The following is a 22,054-nucleotide window of genomic DNA, read 5'->3' as shown; positions in this document are numbered from 1 at the left end:
ATCCTCTCGCTATAAGTGCCAGCATACCATTCGCCTTTTTCACCGCCTGCTGTACCTGCATGCCCACTTTCAATGACTGGTGTATAATGACACCCAGGTCTCATTGCACCTCCCCTTTTCCTAATCGGCCACCATTCAGATAATAATCTGTTTTCCTATTTTTGCCACCAAAGTGGATAACTTCACATTTATCTACATTAAATTGCATCTGCCATGAATTTGCCCACTCACCCAACCTATCCAAGTCACTCTGCATCCTCTTAGCATCCTCCTCACAGCTAACACTGTCACCCAGCTTTGTGTCATCCGCAAACTTGGAGATGCTGCATTTAATTCCTTCATCCAAGTCATTAATATATATTGTAAACAACTGGGGTCCCAGCACTGAGCCTTGCGGTACCCCACTAGTCACCGCCTGCCATTCTGAAAAGGTCCCGTTTATTCCCACTCTTTGCTTCCTGTCTGCTAACCAATTCTCTATCTACATCAATACCTTACCCCCAATACCGTGTGCTTTAAGTTTGCACACTAATCTCCTGTGTGGGACCTTGTCAAAAGCCTTTTGAAAATCCAAATATACCACCTCCACTGGTTCTCCCCTATCCACTCTACTAGTTACATCCGCAAAAAATTCTATGAGATTCGTCAGACATGATTTTCCTTTCACAAATCCATGCTGACTTTGTCCGATGATTTCACCGCTTTCCAAATGTGCTGTTATCACATCTTTGATAACTGACTCCAGCAGTTTCCCCACCACCGACGTTAGGCTAACCGGTCTATAATTCCCCGGTTTCTCTCTCCCTCCTTTTTTTAAAAAGTGGGGTTACATTAGCCACCCTCCAATCCTCAGGAACTAGTCCAGAATCTAACGAGTTTTGAAAAATTATCACTAATGCATCCACTATTTCTTGGGCTACTTCCTTAAGCACTCTGGGATGCAGACCATCTGGCCCTGGGGATTTATCTGCCTTCAATCCCTTCAATTTACCTAACACCACTTCCCTACTAACATGTATTTCGCTCAGTTCCTCCATCTCACTGGACCCTCTGTCCCCTACTATTTCTGGAAGATTATTTATGTCCTCCTTAGTGAAGACAGAACCAAAGCAATTATTCAATTGGTCTGCCATGTCCTTGCTCCCCATAATCAATTCACCTGTTTCTGTCTGTAGGGGACCTACATTTGTCTTTACCAGTCTTTTCCTTTTCACATATCTATAAAAGCTTTTACAGTCAGTTTTTATGTTCCCTGCCAGTTTTCTCTCATAATCTTTTTTCCCCTTCCTAATTAAGCCCTTTGTCCTCCTCTGCTGAACTCTGAATTTCTCCCAGTCCTCAGGTGAGCCACTTTATCTGGCTAATTTGTATGCTTCTTCTTTGGAATTGATACTATCCCTAATTTCTCTTGTCAGCCACGGGTGCACTACCTTCCTTGATTTATTCCACCATGGGAGATCTCTGTTCCTCCTCTGTTTCTCCCCTCCTCTAACTCCCCTATCCCCAGTCTCTTCAGATCATAAGACCATAAGACCATACGACCATAAGACAAAGGAATAGAGTTAGGTCATTTGGCCCATCAAGTCTGCTCCACCATTTCATCATGGCTGATCCTGGATTGCATTTCAACCCACACACCTGCCCTCTCACCTACCTCTTGATGCCCTGACCAATATGGAATTTATCAACTTCTGCTTTGAATATACCCACAGACTTGGCCTCTACCGCAGACTGTGGCAAAGCACTCCACAGATTCACCACTCTTTGGCTAAAAAAAATCCACCTTACTTTTGTTCCAAAACGTTGCCCCTCAATTTTGAGGCTGTGCCCTCTAGTTCTAGATACCACCACTAGAGGAAACATTCTGTCTATATCAACCTTATCTAGTCCTTTCAACATTCGGTATGTTTCAAACAGTCCCCCATGCATTCTTCTAAATTCCAGTGAGTACAGGCCCAAGGCTGCCAAACGGTCCTCATATGTTAACCCCTTCATTCCTGGAATCAGCTTCATGAATGTCCTCTGGACTCTTTTCAATGACAGTAGATCTTTTCTGAGATAAGTGGCCCAAAACTGTAAGCAATATTCCAAGTGTGGCCTGATTAGTGTCTTATAAAGATTCAGCATTATCCCCTTGTTTTTATGTTCTAGTCCCCTTGAAATAAATGCCAATGTTGCATTTTCATTCTTTACCACAGACTTAACCTATGAATTAACCTTCTGGGAGTCTTGCATGAGAACTCCTAACTCCTTTTGCACTTCTGATATTTGAATTTTCTCCCCATTTAGTTAATAGTCCACACTATTGTTCCTTTTACCAAAATGCATAATCATGCATTTCCCAATACTGTATTACATCTGCCATTTTTTGCCCTTTCTTCCTGCTGAAAGCGCATTGCTTCCTCAGCACTACCTAGCCCCTCCAATTATCTTCATATCATCCACAAACTTTGCCTCAAAGCCATCAATTCCACAATCTATATCATTGACAAACAATGTCAAAAGTAGCTGTCCCGATACTGAACCCTGAGGACCACCACTAGTTACTGGAAGACAACCAGAAGAGACCCCCTTTATTCCCACTCGCTGCCTCCTGGCTGTCAATCATTCCTCTCTGCATGCCCATATATCTCCTGTAACACCATAGGATTTTATCTTGTTAAGCAGCCTTATGTGAGGCACCTTATCAAATTGCTTCTGAAAATCTAAGTAAATGACATCCATAGCCTCTCCTTTGTTCACCCTAATTGTTACTTCCTCGAAGAATTCTAACATATTTGTCAGGTAAGTTTTCCCTCAACAGAAACCATGCTGTCTTTGACTTATTTTATCATTGGTCTCCAAGTACCCCAAAAAGTTGTCCTTAATTATGGACTCCAACACTTTCCTAATTTCTGAGTTAGTCTAACTGACTATAAATTTCTTTTGTCTTCTTCCCTTCTTAAAGAGTGGAGTGACATTTGCAATTTTCCAACCCTCCGGGACCATGCCAGAATCATGAGATTCTTGAAAGGTCAAGACCAATGCATCAGTTATCTCTTCATCACTTCTTTTATGACACTGGGGTGTAGTCCACCTGGCCCAGGTGACTTACCCACCTTAAGACCTTCCATTTTGCCTAGTACTTTTTCCTTTGTAATAGCAATGGCACTCTCTCCTGCTCCCTAACACTTATGGACCTCTGGCACACTGCTAGTGTCTTCCACAGTAAAGACTAAAGCAAAGTACTTACTAAGTTCATCTGCCATTTCTTTGTCCCCCATTACTACGTTGCCAGCATTATTTTCCAATTGTCCAATACTAAATCTCACCTCCCTTTAATTCTTCATATAACTGCAAAAAACATTTTAGCAACCTGCTTTATATTACTGGCTAGTCTGCCCTCATATTTCAACTTTTCCTTTCTTATAGCTTTTTTAGTTGCCATTTTTTGGGGATTTTAAAAGCTTCCCAATCATCCAAATTCCCACTCACTTTTGCTACCTTATATGCCCTTTCCTTGGCTTTTATGTAGCCCTTAACTTCCCTTGTCAGCCATGGTTGCCTACTCCTGCCATTTGAGAACCTTTTCTTCTGTGGGAGATATCTATCCTGTGTCTTGTGAATTACTCCTAGAAACTAGGATTAGTGCAGAGGGAGTGAACACCTAAGCTCTGTCCGCTAGAGAAAGCAGGAGCTCCCAGTGGCCACAAAATTTAATTCCACGTCCCATTTCCATTCTGACATGTCTATCCACGGCCTCTTCTACTGTCAAGATGAAGCCACATTCAGGTTGGAGGAACAACATCTTATATTCCGTCTGGGTAGCCTCCAACCTGATGGCATGAACATTGACTTCTCTAACTTCCGTTAATGCCCCTCCTCCCCCTCGTACCCCATCCGTTATTTATTATGTATATATATATTCTTTTTCTCTCCTTTTTCTCCCTCTGTCCCTCTCACTATACTCTTTGCCCATCCTCTGGGCTTCACCCCGCCCCTTTCTTTCTCCCTAGGCCTCCCGTCCCATGATCCTCTCATATCCCTTTTGCCAATCAACTCTCCAGCTCTTGGCTCCATCCCTCCCCCTCCTATCTTCTCCTATTATTTTGGATCTCCCCCTCCCCGTCCCACTTTCCCACAATAGCTCTTCTTTCAGTTAGTCCTGACGAAGGGTCTCAGCCCGAAACGTCGACTGTACCTCTTCCTAGAGATGCTGCCTGGCCTGCTGCTTTCACCAGCAACTTTTATGTGTGTTGCTCCACATGTTGGCTACTACTTTGAGGCCTATATATATGATTCCCATAATGGGTTTTTTACCCTTGCAGTTTCTTATCTCCACCCACAAAAATTCGACATTCTCTGACCCTGTCACCCCTTTCTAAAGATGTAATTCCATCTCTTACCAATAGAGCCACACCACCACCTATGCTTTCCTGCCTGTTGTTTTGATACAAAGTATATCCTTTGATGTTGAACTCCGGATTATGACCTTCTTTCAGTCACAACTCAGTGATGCCCACAACATCATACCCACCGATCTCTAGTTGCGCCAGCAATTCATCCATGAGTTTGAGAGAGAAGGTTTGAGAGGCTAAAAGGATTAATTCTATTCCTATGTCTTATGGTCTTATGGTCCTCAAGTAGAGATTCTAGATTGGAGAATGCCAATATTCAAGGCTTCTGAAAGGATCTAGCATTGGATTGGGATAGGATGTTTTCTGGCGTAGATATGCTTGGGTAGCAGGAGGCCTTCAAAAGTAAAATAATGATAATGCAGTGTTTGTATTTTCCTTTTAAATAAAATGCAAGGCTAACCATTTTAGAGAGCTTTGGCTTTTGAGTGATATTGAGCCTCTGGTTAAGAACAAGAAGGAGATGCATAGCAAGTATCGGGAGCAAGAAACAAATGAGATGCTTGAGAAGTGTAAGAAAGTAAGAGAACACTTAAAAGGGTAATCAGGAGGCCTAATATTTTCTAAACAGAGAGAAAATACAAAATCAGAGGTGCAATGGGACTTGAGAAGCCTCTTACAAGATTCTCTAAAGGTCAATTTGAAGGTTGAATCAGTGATAAGGAAGGCAAATGCGACATACACATTCATTTCAAGAGGACTAGATAGTGAAAGTAAGGATGTAATGTTGAGGCTTTATAAACCACTAGCGAGACTTCACTTGGAGTTCCCTTAATCTATGAAAGGATATGCTAACATTGGAGAGAGTGCAAAGGAGGTCATGAAAATTATTCCAGGATTGAAAGGCTTGTAATATGAGGAGTATTTGACTGCTCTGAAACTCTAGTCACTGGAATTGAGAAGAATGAGGGATGACCTCATTGGAAAATATCAAATGTTGAAAGGCCTCCATAGAGTGGATATGAAGAGGATGTTCCCTATTGTGGAGGAGACTAAAACCAAGGGACACAGCATTAGAATAGATAGGGCGTTCTTTTAGAACAGAGATGAGGTAGAATTTCTTTAGAAATCTGCAGGCATCCTGACCTCTGCAAGGGACTGGCAGCTGTTGGTGGACCTCAAATAGCAGCTGAAGTTCCCCATCCATATCGCAGCCACCACCCTGCGACCAGACATTCTCCTTGGGTCTGAGTCTACTAAGCAAGTGGTGCTGCTGGAGCTGACAGTCCCATGGGAAGATATCTTGGAAGAGGCCTTTGAAAGGAAGCTCTCCAAGTATGCAGGACTGGGCAGCAACTGTCAGCAGGCTGGATGGAGACCGAGGTGTCTACCATCAACGACACAACTAGGTAGTTTGTTCCGGGTGTTCACAACACTCTGTGTAAAGAAATGCTTCCTGATGTTAGTCTGAAATCTCCCTTTAACTAGTCTCTGTTTACGGCCCTGTGTCCTCATTGATGGATTAGTTTTGAAGTAGCAGCTGACATCCAGCTTACATATGTCTTAATGACTTTAAACACTTCTATCATGTCTCCTCTCATTCTACGTCTACTTAGGATAAAAAGATTAAATTCTTTCAATCTTTCTTCATAGCTTATACCCTGCAGACCTGGAATGAGTCTCGCCACCCTTCTCTGAATGCTCTCCAGTGCCCACACATCCGTCACAAAATATGGAGACCAAAATTTTACAGTACTCAAGGTGTGGCCTCACAAGCACGTTGTACAGCTTAATGAGAATGCCTTTAGACTTGAACTCCACTGAGCAAATCATATAGCACAACATTCTATGAGCCGATGCGTTTGCAAAAGAAAGGGAAACAGAAGATGAATCCCCAGTCACTTTGGATTCAATCAATGGCTTCCTTTAACGGCAAAAATCGGAATTTTCTGAGGAGTTTCAACGGCAAATTAGATACAATTCAACAAACTTTATCTGAGCATGAGAACCGAATTCAGGAAAATGTTGTGAAGCTGACGACACTTGAAGAGGACGTTGAAGATACAATTAAACTCTGCAAAGAGTTATATTTTTATCCAATGATAAAATGCTGAAAAGGATCATCAGTCTCGAAAATAGAAACAGGAGAAATTACTTGTGAATTCTGGGTCCTGAAGAATCAATTGAAGGCGCTGACCCTACAAAGTTTTTTGCAAACTTTCTGAAGCAACTTTTCCCTGCTTTATTCACTTCCAAGCCGAAGCTCGATCGAGCTTATCGCTCTCTGACTTTGAAGCCATTGTCCTCAGCAGCGAAACCCAGATCGGTCATACTAAGCTTTCATGTATTTCATATTAAGGACCTTTTAATTCGCCATACCCGGTGACAAGGAATGATCGATTTCCAAAACTACAAGGTTAGATTTGTGGAAGACTATTTGCCTGAAGTTATGGCTGATTGCATGAAATAAAAAGAAGTTATGTCGGAATTTTACAATAAAGGATATAAACTATCCCTTCGGTTCCCCGCCCGCCTGAGTATTGTTTTGAAGAACAGATTGTGAAAAAGAATAAGGTCGGTTGAAGATGCAAAAGAGTTTCTGAAGGATGAAGTCTAAAACTGTTATATTTCTTATTTGATCAAGTTTTTTCTTCTGTTAATATGAATTTGAAATAAGGTTTCATTAAGCTTGCATTTTGGCTGTTTATATATTGTCTTTTGGTTTTTTTTTGATACTACTTTATTTTATCCCTTTTTGAGGCATTATTTTAATACAGCTTTCTTTGAATTTGTTTAAACTGATCCTTTCATATTTTCGAATACTGAGTTACTTTTTTTTTGTGTTGTGTCTTGGTAGGGACATAATGACCTTGCAGGACTGGAGTTTTTTCTGTCAACATGATTTTTTGGGGCGGGTACTTAGCTCGCTAACTGTCTATTGGTCAGCTTTCTCGCTCTGGGTGGGGAAGGGGATCGGGCCTATTTTTCTCTGGGAGCCGTGTTGGGTTGAATATATGATCATTTGCTTGAATACCTTACTTTACGGTTTGCTTTCTAGTTTTAATAACTTATGGTCAGCTCTTTTAATTACATGTTGATTGGTATTTAAAATGGTTCAGAATATTAACTTATTTAGTTTGAATGTGAAAGGGCTGAATCACCCCATCAAAAGGAACAAAGTGTTTGCTTATATTAAAAAATTAAAAGCACCCATTATTTTTTACAAGAAACGCACATATGCAGCTGTGACAGCTTATGTTTTTTTACTCGGTGGATGGGTATGAAATTCCATTCTTTGTTTAATGCAAAATCATGTGGAGTTTCAATTTTTGTAGGTAATACAGTTTCCTTTATTCAGCATAAAGTTATTTTGGACCATAATGGTTGATTTGTTATTGTATCAGGGAGTTTAGATAGTAAATGGATTGTTTTTGCTAATGTATATGCCCCTAATTTAGATGATCCAGAATTTTTTGAACGTCTATTTTCATTTTTGCCAGATTTGTGTACTTACTCCCTTGTGATGGGAGGAGATTTCAACTGCTGGTTAGATCCAGTATTAGATCGCTCATCTATTAAACCAGCCACACTTAATAAATCAGCTTTGTTTATCCAATCTTTTCTAACTAAATGTGATATAGTTGATGCTTGGCGTTTTCTATATCTGACAGACAAGGAGTATTCATTTTTCTCTCATGTCCATCGTTCTTATACCAGGATTGACTACTTTTTATGATAGTCAAATGATTCCACTAGTTTGATCGATCGAATGGAAAGAGATTGCTATTTCTGACCACTCTTCTGTAATTCTATGTCTAAATCTTCCTGGCCCTATCCCCATGAGTAGATTTTGGCAATTTAATTTAACTCTGTTATCTGATGAGGATTTTTAAAAATTTATGGAGAATCAAATTATTCTTTTTTTTTGAAGAAAATACATTGGAAGGGATGCCTAGCCTTATTATGTGGGATATGGGATACTTTTAAAGCATACATCCGGGGTCAAATTATTTCTTATACTGCAAACACCATTTAAAAAGCTAACAAAGAGAGAAACAAATTAGCCAATCAGTTAAAGCAACTGGACCATAAATATGCTTCAGTACCTGATCCTGAAATATATGAGATGTATTGAAACTAAAACTAAATATGATCTTCTTTTAACGTATCCAATTGAAAGCCAACTTTTAAAAGATAGAAGTCAATTTTAATGGAGATTAAACTAGTAAGCTACTGGCTAATCAATTAAAGTCATTTTCAGCCAAGCGGCAAATTAAAGAAATACGTAAAATTAGTGGGGATATGACAATTGACCGCCTTGAAATTAATGACATTTATAAAGAATTTTATTCTAAATTGTGTAGTTCCGACTCTGTTAATGATAATATTGCAATGAATAATTTTTTAGATCAATTAAATATTCCTAATCTTTCATTAGATGATTGTAGGCAATTGAATCAACTTATTTCCTACAGGAGGAAGTTGCTCAGGCTATTCGAGAATTGCATTCTGAGAATTCCCTAGGACCCGATGGCTTTCTCTTCCTTGCTTATATCACACTTAAGTTCTACCCTTACTGACTCCTTTAAGGTAGGAAGACTACCGCAGTCTTTTTACAAAGCTTCCATTTCGCTCATTCTCTATAAGAAAAGGAATCCTACTAAATGTTCTTCGTATAGACCTATCGCTTTACTCAATTTTGATACTAAAATTGTATCTAAAGTGTTGGCTTGCAGACTTGAAAATATATCTTCTATAGTTTCGGATGATCAGACAGGATTTATAAAAAATTGATATTCCTATTTTAATATATGGCGTTTGCTAAATGTTATGTATTCTCCATCTAAGCAAATATCGGAATGTGTGATATCTTTGGATGCAGAGAAGGCTTTTGACAGAGTTGAATGGAACTATCTATTTACCTCCTTAGAAAAATAATATTGGACCTAATTTTATTCATTGGATTAAATTACTTTATTTATCTCCCTCCACCGGGTTCTTACTAATTTTCAGAATTTTAAACCCTTTAAACTCCAACATGGAATTAGACAAGGTTGCCCTTTGAGCCCTCTGCTTTTTGATTTGGTATTTGAACCCTTAGCAATTGCTTTTCGAGGGTCTAAAGAGATTACTGGTATTTTAAGGAGAGGAACTATTCATAAAGTGTCACTCTATGCTGATGACTTATTGCTTTTTATATCTAATGTTACAACCTCCTTACCATTTGTGTTCCGTTTACTGACTAATTTTAGTCAGTTTTCAGGATATATATTAAATCTACGGAAGAGTGAACTGTTTCCTTTAAACAATTTAATACCAACTGATATTAACCTTCCTTTTAAAATTTTAGGAAAACAATTACCGTATTTAGGAGTAAAAATTACTAAGAATTATAAAGAACTTTTTAACAAAATTTTTTAAGTTTATTGAATTATGTTAAAAAAACACTCTCTAATTGGTTGCCTCTCTCTTTATCACTGATTGGCCGAACCAATTCTATTAAAATGAATATCCTACCTGAATTTATATACCTTTTTCAAGCTGTGCCTGTTTTTATTCCTAAATCTTTTTTTGACTCTTTGGATTCAATTATTTCTTCCTATATACGGAAGAACAAAAAACCTCGTATAAATAAAGCTCACCTTCAAAAAACCAAACAGACCAGAGATTTGCCCTACCCAATTTTAGGTTATATTATTGCGCAGTTAATATACGTAATATTACATACTGGATATATTTCATTAACCATGAGAATTGCCCTATATAGGTTCTTTGGAAGTCAACTCTGTTATAAAATTTTCTATTATTTCTTTACTTGGATCCTCGCTTCCTTTATCTTTAAATAAACTAATTGACAATGTGGTGGTTAAACATACATTGAGGATTTGGTTACAATTTAGAAACATTTTGGTTTATTGAGATTCTCCCTCTCAAGTCCCATATTTTCTAATTGTTTTTTCAAACCATCTTTAACTGACTTATCTTTTAAAGAATTGGATAGATTGGGTATTAAACGATTTCAGGATTTGTTTGATGGAGGGAATCTCTCTTCTTTTGTGCAACTTTCAGAGAAATTTAACCTTTCCAACACCCACTTTTTTCGATACGTACAGATTAGAGATTTTTTAAGATCTCAATTACTTACATTTCCTACAAGTCCAGTTAAGAATATAATAAATACAATTTTTAATCTGAAACCCTTTGATAACGGTTCAATATCTTACATTTATGGTCTACTGTTGGGACTGAAAATGACCTCTTTAGATAAAATTAAAGGAGACTGGGAAAAGGATTTACAGATTTTCATATCTGATGAGAGCTGGAAGATTATTTTTAAATTGATTAATTCTTCATCATTATGTGCTCGTCATTCTTTATTACAGTTCAAAGTGGTACATAGAGTTCATATGTCTAAAGATAAGCTTTCCCGTTCCTACACAGATCTTTCCCCTTACTGTGATAGATGTACTAATGGAGTGGCCACACTGATTCATATGTTTTGGTCATGTCTGAGCCTTGAAAAATTCTGGAAAGATGTATTTCAAACTTTTTCTGCACTTTTCAATGTCAGCTTTAAGTCCAATCCTTTGACTGCCTTGTTTGATATTGTTCAGGATAGTACTGCAAAATTGAAACCAACTGATTTGCGGGTATTGGCCTTTATGTTTCTTATGGCCAGGAGGGCAATCTTGCTCAAGTGGAAGGAGGCCGCCCAGCCCACTCATGTTCAATGGCTATCTGACATTATGCAGTGCCTTAATCTGGAACAGATTCGTTGTTCGATTTCTGATTCTAAACATGATTTTCTAATGTTATGGGGACCCTTTCTGAATTATTTCCACAATCTTTGAACTGTTATTAAAGTATGGATCTGTGCCATTATTATTATAATATTATATGGTAAGGTATTTTTCTTTTTTCTTCTTTTTTTTTACCAACCAGCTCATTTTGGTAGTGGGGGTAGATTTTTTAAAATAAAATACAATTATTTTATTCTATTTCATTTCATAATTCTATCTTTTTTATACATGATTGTTTTGGAATATGGGATACTGTGATCATATTACTGTGATTTAAATGTAATATAATTCATATTATTTACTTGTATCCTTATGAATTTTGTATTTGTAGTCATGTAATTTATATAATATCAATAAAAGTATTGAAAAAGAAAGATACACAGGGCTTGATTAGGGATAGTCTGCATGGCTTTGTGAATGATAGGTCATGTCCAACTAATCTTATGTAGTTTTTGGAGGAGGCTATCAAGAAAGTAGATAAAGGAAAGGCAGTGGACGTTGACTATTTGGACTTTAGCAAGGTCACAGATAAAGTCCTACCTGGGAGGCTGGCCCTGAAGGTTCAGTCACTTGGCATTAAGAAGCCAAAAAGTGGTGGTAGATGATTGCCTGTCTGATTGGAAGACTGTGACTAGTGGTGTGCTGCAGAGATAAGTGCTAGGTCAATTGTTGTTTGTCATCTATATCGATGACCTGGATGATAATGTGACTAACTGGATCAGCAAATTTGCGGATGACACTAAGAATGGGAGAGCAGTGGACAGCGAGGAAGGCTATCAGAGCTTGCAGCGGGATCTGGACCATCTACTAGAAAATGGGCTGAAAATGGCAGATGGAACTTACTGCAGACAAATGTGAGTTTTGTACTTTGGGAGGACAAACCAGGGTGGGATTTACACTGTGAGTGGTAGGGCGCTGAGGTGTGCAGAATAACTGAGGGATCTGGGAATACAAATCCATAATTCCTCAAAACTGCTGTCACAAGTATACAGGGTCTTAAAGAAAGCTTTTGGCACTTTTGTTTTCATAAGTTGGAGTATCAAATATAGGAGTTGGGATGTTATGTTGAAGTTTCATAAAATACTGGTGAGGCATAATTTGGAGTACCGTGTGCAGTTCTGATCACCTACTTACAGGAAAGCTATCAATAAGACTGAAAGAGTATAGAGAAGATGCACAAAGATCTTGCCTTGTCTTACAGACCTGAGTTATAGGGAAAGGTTGAACAGGTTAGGACTTCATTTGCCCGATGCTTAGGAGAATGAGGGGAGAGATTTGATAGAGGCATATAAAATTATGAAGGGCATAGGTAAGGTTAATACAAGCAAGATTTTTTCCACTGATTTTGAAGTCTGGAACTAGAGATCATAGGTTAAAGGTGAAAGGTGAAATATTTAAAGGGAATGGGGGGAGGGTGCTTCAACACTCGGAAGATGATGTAAGTGTGAAACGAGCTGCCAGTGGAAGTGGTGGTTGCAGGTCTGATTGCAACATTTAAATTAAGCTTGGATAAGAGCATTGCTGGGTCAGGAATGGAGGGCCACGGTCCTGGTGCCAGTCAATGGGACTAGGCAGAATCACAGTTTGACATGGACTAGATGAGCCAAGGAGCCTGTTTCTGTGCTGTAGTACTCGATAACACTTGGAGTCATGCATTGAATCAGTAGGGATGGAGTTTGTACTGACTGGAAGATCATTAGAGGTGTATTTGTCTCAGACAACAGATAAACAGTGGGAGGACATCGCTCAGTAGATTGGTGGAGTGGCGGGCAGAACTCTTGACCTGAGGAAAGATCAAAGACTGGGGTTGAGTTGAGGTTGTTACTGGAGAAGGATGTGGCCCAGGGAAAAATTGCCATAATGATCATATACCTGAATATGAATGAGACACCTCAAGAAGGTTTCCAGCATGAGAATCCATGACCTTGTACTAGCCCAGAACACTTCTTTTTAAGCAGTAACTGCTGTACAGCTTTATATCGACATGAATCAAGTATCTTGTCCATAATTCATATTAACTTGGCTCAACATCACAGAACAAGAGCTATTGCACGCTACAAGTTATTAGATGCCATTGTAAGAATCTGACCTCCACCCCATATTAGCCCATCGGATACACAGAGACACTGGAGGAAAACTGCAGACTCTGTAGAACTTACACTGTTACTACAGAAGGAAATTCTATACATTCTTCCTTCTGTATAAGCTTATAATTCCGCAAAATGTTAGACTATTAATTTTATAGCATATTTACTAATCAGTTAAGATAAAATTTCTACGGGATGTACCTCAATGCAAAGCTGAATTTCGACCTCACTGTTATCACTTATAGTAACCCTTAAGAAGTTGATGAAGACCTCTTGGAAGTGAAAGATTCATATAGGTTGCCTTTTTATGAAAACTGAATAAAGCTCGATCCAAGTAACTTCAGCGTTCCTCCTGCTTAAATGTGGAAAAAAAACAGTTGCTCAACAAGAGAGACATTGAGAGAGATATTGGAGAAGAATATGATTTATTATCACTGACATAGTTCACATGAAATGTGTTGTTATGTTGCAGGAGTATGGCGCAAAGACATGAAACTGCAATAAATAGTGCCAGAATGAGTAATGAGGTAGTGTTCATCAGTTCATTATCAGTTCAGAAATATCATCGCCTAAATATAGACATACAACCTCATCCAATTACTGCTATCTTTGGACTACCGATGATAGACTTAAATAATTTTTTTTTGTTTTGTTCTTTTTTCTTTTTCATGATTTTTTTTTCCAGTTTTTTTTTGCTTTGTATTATCCGTGGTTAGTTCTACATGTTTGGGAGCTTTGTTAATTTACACTACTTGGTTCTGCAATTACTTTTTTTAAGTGTAACAATATATCTCCTACTATTTGTATTATTGCTATGTTTTGTTTCGATATTTTGAAATTAATAAAAAGATTGAAAAAGAAAGAAATATCATCACAAAGGGAAACAAGTTGTTTCTGAATCATTGAATGTTGGTGTTCAGGCTCCTGTGCCCCATCCCAATGGTAATAATGAGAAAGCAGCAAATACCAGCTGGTGAAGGTGCTTAGTAATGGATGACATTTTATCGAGGCACTGCTTCTTGAGGATGCCCTGATAGTGGGGAGGCTTATGTGATCCTGAGCATTTGAGACTCCATAACAGGCAGTGATGCAACTAGTCAGAATGATCTCCACCATACATCTATAGAAATTTGTAGAGCTAAATGTGATCAACACATATATGGAACTATATACTGCAATTTTGAATGATGTGATCATCATGAAGAAAAGAAGAACATATTGAGAAGACCATCGAGGAATGTCAGGGATGAGGATTTTGGAGTATGGGGGAGAAAAGGAAAACCATCAGCAAAGATGCCCAGATGCTGAGGGATTTGCTATTTGACACCAAGAGATGAGATGGAATATGGTGATTTGTTTACCTAAGTCAAAACTGGACAAAAGTCATGAAGGAGTAAGATATTCTCCATATGGCACAAAGGTTGCCATTGGTGATATTCAGCCTAATAAATTAAGTGTTGTCATACAGGAATAGAAAGATTCAAATATAGAATTACAGTGAAAATGGTGTAGACGGGTAACAAAGCAAACACCTTGGGTGGGAATCGTGGACAAGGAGTTGATAATTTGCAAGAGGGATGGAATAAGAATTTACAAATATTGCATTCCATTGCAAGCTATTGCAGAGGGAAAGAGATCACAATTGTTTAATAAGGCTACAGAAGGGCTCACCACCTACAACACTGCCTGAATTTAGGCAGAACCTTCATGTGGTCAGCACAAGAGAGCAACAAACTCTGGTGGAATAGAATTGTCAACTTTGCAATTCAATCAGAATAATGAGAGCTGTTAGGTGCTTACTGTCATCATAGCAGCATGCAACAGAATCTGAATCAAAATCAGGGTTAATATCACTGACATACTTTATGTTGTGAAATTTGTTTCTTCGCAGCAGCAGCACAACATAATATACTGTATATAAAAAATGTACGATAAATTACAATTGCAAAAAGAGAGCAAAAATAGTGAAGTAGTGTTCATGAAATAGTTTATTGACCTTACAGAAATATGATAGCAGAGGGGGAAGAAGTTGTTGCTACAATTGAGTGTGTGTCTGTCAGCAGAGGTTTCTTAAGGTTCATGGTGGACATGGTGCAGTAATGTAGTGATGCAAAGGAAATGTGCAGAATCCAAACAGAGTACGGAAACTATATATGACATTAAGTTACTCATTCATGTCTCTCAAGAATAGGCATTTGAATAGGGAGCTGGCAAATGAAATAAATAGCACTGTCACAATCAGGACTGAATCCCATTCCGGAACTGCTAACAAACAAACATATATCATGTTTGGAGGCTTTTTCTCACTACGGTTCTGATTCACAGAATACCGGAGATAGCTTTTTCTGTCTTCAAGAAAAGAGCCTGAAGATTGTGTTGGAACACACATAGCAGCTGGCAAAAAATATAAAGGATGACTTGACATAAATATATCATTCCATTGTTTCATCTTTTAAATCACTCTGGCTCTAATTGAGAACCATTTTCAAAAGTTTTTTCCCCATCAAATCGGTACATGTGTATTAATAAAAAATGCTTTGTCTTTAAATAATCTTTCATGAACTTTGGTCTGTACTGAGTGATTTGCAGACAAAATTGTACTCACTGTTGCTATATAGCCTATGTTGTAGTTGTTAAAAAGCCAAAAATTTCCCCGCATCTGGGAGATGTGAAGAAATTTAAATATCACTGCTTTTGGAGGAACACTATAGGTAAACATTTATATGCCACACATATGTCATTGGCTGGGAATTTAGGGTTGCATATGTTTAAGCTGTGTACACCATCCCAGAGTATATAAAAAATCTGTAACCTTGAAGAAACTTCTTCCAGTGTTTGCTACTTATTTCCATCATGTTTGTGTATTAAGTATGTGAATATTTTATTTTAATTTCACTTTCAGTCAGGTTTGCAAAATTCACAGACTTTGAGTTACAGAAGCTAACAAAGGGGTTATACTATACTTTTTCATGCAAGTACCCATGCCTAAAATACAGAAGCCTCAAGAAACCATTATAGAAAACTGTAAATCTTCATTTGTTCAACTGCCTTACAATTATTAAAGGATTGTAGATGCTCTTCATGGGTTAATTGCTGCCCTGTGACCTCAGACAGTTGGAACCTTGTCCTCCTACAAAGTGACGAATAAAATGCGGCCCTTAATTGCTCTTCCAGTAACAATTTGCAATTGAGTTTAGAAGATGAGAACCTTGCTGGGTACAAGAGATGTCAAGTAGTCACAAGATAAACCTCCTTTTGATGACATCGGTAAGCATAACAGACAATAATGTCACTGTTCAAACTATAAAGGCAAGGAGATTCAGATGGACTGGGAGGTCAACCTCATGAATGAATTTTGAGCATGTTATCAAGAGTTAGTTACAATGAATAGCAGTGTGTCTGGTTTTCATAGTAGGCTATTATAATAGGAATGAATAGAACAGTGGATTCTGGACGGTGGAGAGATTTTTTTTTATTAAGCCAATTTAAAAACTTTGGAAAATAATTAATGTTGAAAATGACAAATTGGTTTTCTCCAGAACTTCATAACTGTGTAGTTTTGGAATTGTTTTTAAAAAACTTAATCGGAGTGATGAAATTTTGAAGCAGTTGTCTGTGCAGATATAATAGCTCACTGTACAGTAACAGCTGTTTCTGAGCGACGCCCATCTCTTCCTGGTGGGAACACCAACGAGTTCCTGCCTGATAAAGTAAAGCACTTTTTCACTCTGATTATACATGCCAGCTCCATTGTAAGCTTATCACATGTCTTTTGCAAGAAAATCAATTACGAAATGGCAAGTAAAACTCAGCTATAACAAAAAAATGAGTTAATCTTGCCTCAAGCATACTCTGTAAACTTCAGAAGCACACAGACTTTCAACAGTTATAGCATTGTAAACAGCTACATTTTACTGAACTCTGGACAAGAAAATCTTTTGTTCTAGGTAGCTGGTGTATCATTGGAATAAGGAGAAAAGGACACACTGGGTCTTATGCTAATTAGGTGCTTAATATATTAAAATGGCATATTAAAGTACACACAGAGGAGTCATGTTCTGCAGTAGAGGGAGAGGGTATGGGCTTTTGACATGGTAGTTGGGGTCACTCTCTCAACCAAAAGGCTTTGAATAATTGGGCATAAGGAGCTTCCCTGAATGAGGTTGTTGGATTTTTGTTGATCACACTTTTCCCATAACGAAGATAAAGATCAACTGTAATTGAATGGAATGGTGAAGTGTGCTCAGGGCTGAATGAGATTTTTCACATTCCTTTGATATGTTTCACATTGAAAAATGTGCAGCTTTCATGAACAGAGCATCTTTGAGTGACCTTACAGATAAAGAAGACCCACTGGTGTTATGTAAGAAACCTGGCAGCCAAGTTGTGTATGGCAAACCTTCACAAAGTAATGCACCACGACCCAGGTATATTTCATCTATGTACTTTGAATTAAATGAAGATTAGTCATGGGATCGAAAACATCTACCCTGTTCATCATCAAGCTAGTTAACTGAGCCACAAAAAAAATCTGTGGGACTCAAGATATTAATACTGAAAAATTATTCAGGTTTGTAAAAAGCTGCTGAGATGTGTATGAAGCATACAGAACCCAAGAGTTGTACAGTTTATCTGACAGAGCCTTAGGCATGCTACTCGTAATTAACAAGAATCCTGTATGTGACCATACAACCTAAAAGCTGAAACACATTTCTTCAAGTAACTATTAAAACAATTTTCATCTTGCAAATAATACAGTGGATAATTTTCATTTACAATTTGATAAAGGCATGCAGCCTGGAGAAAAAAAGTCACCAAATTCATATTGACTATCTACTAGTCAATTTTATAAAAGCCTCAGATTATCAGGATGACATTAAGTCACATGAAATAGTAAGCTTTCACACCAGAACATGAATTGCTAAATACAGGGAACCTATGCTAGTTTTATCTGAGACAACAAAGCTCAGTGCTCTAATATTCAATTCAGACACTGGACAGCAACAAGCTTTGTTCACCAAGGTGGTTCAAAACTGGGCCACAGCATCCAGTGAGCATATGCTTCCTCTGTGTAACTGCTGAGCCCAGTGCTGAAGCCTGCAGAGTTGCTGCCTCACAGTTTCAGTGACCCAGCTTCAATTTTGACCCCTGTCATTGTCAGTGTGGAGTTTGACATGCGTGTTGTGACACCACGTGTTTTCTTCGGGTTCTCCGGTTTCCTCTCACTTCACAAAGACTTGCAGGTCATTAGGTTAATTGGCCAATGAAAAATTACCCCTAGTGCGGGTAGTTGGTACGGTTGATCAGAATGTGGGGAGATCAAGTTACAGAGGAGAATAGGGGGGAATGAGACTAACGGGATTGCTCAGTGAGTCAGAATTGACACAATGAGCCAAATGGCCACCTCCTTTGGTGCAAAGAATTATGGAAATATTTAACATGAACATCCTGAAAAAAGGAAAGACCGCTGTAGGGAGACTATTTCCCACTTGAATACACTACGCAGATCCATACAAGGACAGCACCAAACGGGCATATTTTACCATTGCCAGTCTTTCTATAAACTTTAGGTATTTTAGATACGCATAGCCTGCAGTCTCAGAGATTACTAATTGAAAGGATGCCACAATTCCAGAGCAAGTCCTTTCAACCATCTTAAAATAATCTTGAAAGAGATCTGCTGTTGTCTGATCCAAACACCTCATAATCATAAAGCCCAAAATAGGCCCTTTGCCTCAACTCATTCATGCTGACCAACGTGTCTACCCGAGCTAATCTCATTTGCTTGTTTGGCCAACGCCCCTTTCTAAACCCTACCTACACAAGTAAAAATCCAGATGTCTTTTAAACCTTGTAATTGCAATCCATTAAATCCTATCAAATCTTCTAGCTATTCATTCCGTTTACTCACCACCATCATTGACAATTAGTTTCCCCTTTGTACGTTCATGAATGTGCAAAAGAGGCAGCCACTTCTCCTGCTGTGCATTTGAAGGCTCTTTAGGGGAGCTATACAGTTGACATCCCTCCATGGATACCCACCGCACCCTTACACCATTCTTTCTATCCAGCCTGGTCACATAGACACAAAAGAGACTACAGAAGCTTGAAATCTTGAGCAATACACACAAAATACTGGAGAACTCAGCAGGTCTCGGCCTGAACCATTGGTTGCCTATTGTTCTCCATAGACGCTGCTTGATCTGCTGAGTTCCTTCAGTATTTTGCATGTGTAACCTGGCAACATTTCTTTTGTCATCCATTCAACCCCCTTTGCTACTTAACTTGTTCCTAGTGTCTATTTAGGCAAGGTTTTGCAAGCCTTACTGCTGGTGAATATTATTTATCTGCAACTATTCCTTTAACCTTGTAACTTTGAACAGTAATCAAAAAGCAAAAAATACTGTAGGTACCAGAACACTGAAATGAATGTAAGAAACATAATGGATTTCGATTAATTGGGCCATCAGTTAATCGGGGCAACTGCTTATGTGGGACAACTAGTAAAGAACAAAACCTCTTTGAGAAAACAGCCATCTGTTTACTTGGGACACACGCTGCTTAATTAGGACGGGAGACTGTTGCTGAAGTTTCTAACTAGTATCAGTCGCGTGTACTTGTTAAACACTACACTGCAAAAAGTGAGCAGATTTTACTTTCTTTCTTTATTAATCTTTTTATTGATTTAAAAAGAGCATATATACAAACAAGAGGAGAATTATCTCAAATATATATATCAATAACAATACAAACAGAAAGTGAAATAGACATTATCAAAATCATTCATAGTATTAAGCTAACATGTAGTATATAATAAAAAAGAAGACAGCTATTTCTCCACTTAACAATTCATAAAGAGAGAAAAAAACTTTTTTTTAAATGAGAAGAAAAAAAAACCCACTACACTATATGAAAAAAAGAGGGGAGAAAAGGGACTGTGCAGTCCATTTTAGGATACGAACAAAAAAGAGGAAAGACTTTCTGATCAAATTAAAACTTCGAAAAAAAATAATGGGAAGAGTAATAAATCAAATCAAATTAAAATATTGAATAAAAGGTCACCAGATTTGCTCAAATTTAAAGGATGTATCAAATGCCCGACTTCTTATTTTCTCTAAACTTAAACAGGACATACTGGAGGAAAGCCAATAAAAGACAGTAGGTGGATTAGGAACCTTCCACTTCAGTAAAATGGCTCTTCTAGTCAATAAAGTTGAAAAGGCTATCATACATTGAGCAGAAACAGGAATATTTCCTGCTTCCGATGGGATAATCCCAAAGACTGCTGAAAGTAAATTAGGTTGTAGGTCCAGATCCAAGACTTTTGATAGCGTTTTAAAAACATCTCTCCAAAAATTATCTAGCTCTATGCAAGACCAAAGCAGGTGAGTGTTTTGGTCTTGCATATTCACCTAATATGACAGATGCTCTCTTTCAGCTTAAACCACTTCAAAAAGGGTTGATAGCTATAATTTAAAAATGGTTATTGAATTTACGAATGAAATTTAATGATAAAATTAAATGTGCTTGGGAATTGGAATTTCAAGAGTCATTTTCAGATGATCAATGGAGTAAAATTTTTAATTTCGTTAATAACTCATCTATTTGTGCCCGCCATTCCCTGATACAGTTCAAGGTAGTGCATCGTGCCCATATGTCAAAGAATAAACTAGCACGTATTTTTTCCAACATCAATCCTATTTGTGACAGATGTAATATTGAGGTGAACAGATTTTAAATAGCATTATTTGCACATGTTTGTGTTCAAAAAGCAGTGATTTTGGTCACTGGTAGTTTGCGAGAAATAAGCAGCAAGACAATTCAGAACCATTTTGTTCACTGCGGTTTCAAGCATTCAGGCATGTCCGGGACTGAAAATAGAACAATTTCACTACTTCAGCTAGTTTGGAACTATTAAGAATTTGAAGATGTCAAGAATCACTCCCTACTCTGTACATAGTTTTCTTCTTTCAATTGTTCTTTCTTTCCTCTCCTTTCTATAAGTGTATACCTCAGATAAATATTATGTGGAGATTTGTGACAAATATGATTATATGATATATATGTACAGTATCTGAAATACATCTTATGGAAATGTTTGTTTGATGATGAAATTCAATGAAAAATAATTTACAAAAAAAAGAATCATCTTCAATGCTACAATTAAGATGACGACTTGGAGGATGCAGTCGTTGAAAGCATTGTATGAAAGCTGTCCATTATCTGCACGAGGTGTCTGCACTGATATTGTTCATTTACAGTCAACCAAATAAAGACTGCAGGTGAATCCCTCCATTGATAACTCTTAGGAACTAATACACGGTTTTATAGTGCTGTAGTAGCATTGGCAGTGTTCTAAATTGTTCTATATTTCATTTAAGTACATAAATTGTTACTCAGCTAAATGGCAATTTGTCTTTTTTTTATACCTTTTAACTATTTCCATGAAACTTTGTCTAATTTGGGCAGCTGCTTAATTGAGCCAAAATGTTCTGGTCCCAATGTGTCCCAATTAACCAGAATCCACTCTACTGTCAATCGTCAGTAAGTTAGTTTGTACCTGTGAAGTGACACAGTTAAAATTTCAGGTTGACAACCTTTCAATAGTCCTGAAACATTGTTCCCGTTTTCTGTCCATTGCTGCTCTCTAGCTTTCAGAATCAAAATCAGGTTTATTATCACTGGCATGTGTCATGAAATTTGTTAACTTAGCAGCTGCAGGACATTGCAATGCAATATATATAAAAGTGAGGTAGTGTTCATGCGTTCAATGTCCATTTAGAAATCGAATGGCAGGGAGGAAAAAGCTGTTGCTGAATCACTGAATACATGC

At 37.9% G+C, this 22,054-nt stretch overlaps 1 long non-coding RNA gene across 2 annotated transcripts in view; it reads left to right on the top strand.

Annotated features, from left to right (window-relative positions):
• LOC134346810 (uncharacterized) overlaps window positions 1–22,054 on the top strand; it is a 269,069-nt gene that overhangs the window by 223,941 nt on the left and 23,074 nt on the right. The window contains exon 3 of one of the 2 annotated variants that reach the window (XR_010018035.1): window positions 5,988–7,218. The exons of the other annotated variant lie outside the window; for it this stretch is intronic. This is a non-coding gene — a long non-coding RNA (uncharacterized LOC134346810). Of the gene's footprint in view, window positions 1–5,987; window positions 7,219–22,054 lie in introns of those variants that run through there. 2 annotated transcript variants of the gene reach the window in all.

The sequence above is a fragment of the Mobula hypostoma genome, chromosome 5, assembly GCF_963921235.1.
Source record: "Mobula hypostoma chromosome 5, sMobHyp1.1, whole genome shotgun sequence".
NCBI lineage: Eukaryota > Metazoa > Chordata > Chondrichthyes > Myliobatiformes > Myliobatidae > Mobula > Mobula hypostoma.
This window is presented reverse-complemented; position numbering and strand designations above follow the sequence as displayed.